This window comes from Anopheles funestus, assembly GCF_943734845.2.
Source record: "Anopheles funestus chromosome X unlocalized genomic scaffold, idAnoFuneDA-416_04 X_unloc_161, whole genome shotgun sequence".
NCBI classification, from domain to species: domain Eukaryota; kingdom Metazoa; phylum Arthropoda; class Insecta; order Diptera; family Culicidae; genus Anopheles; species Anopheles funestus.
Window position 1 is genome coordinate 12501 of NW_026045107.1, and position 294 is coordinate 12794.

Genomic DNA, 294 nt, shown 5'->3' on the forward strand with positions numbered 1-294 from the left:
TCACCCCTCACCGTCCGGAAAGCCCGACAAACACGAATGGCCGTTGTCCTCTGCACGCGCTGCACCAATCTACGGCATTGGCGCAGCTGCAGCCCCTCCGACCATACTGGGGCCCCGTAGCGCAGGATGGAGTCCGCTACGGCCGCCAGCAGTCGGGCACGCGACGACTTCGGTCCACTGTGGTTCGGCATGAGGCGCGTGACGGCTTCCGCGACCTTCATGGCCTTCGCTGCAGCCTGCTGAACGTGCGGCAACCATGACAGGTGGTCGTGCAACCAAACTCCAAGATAACGG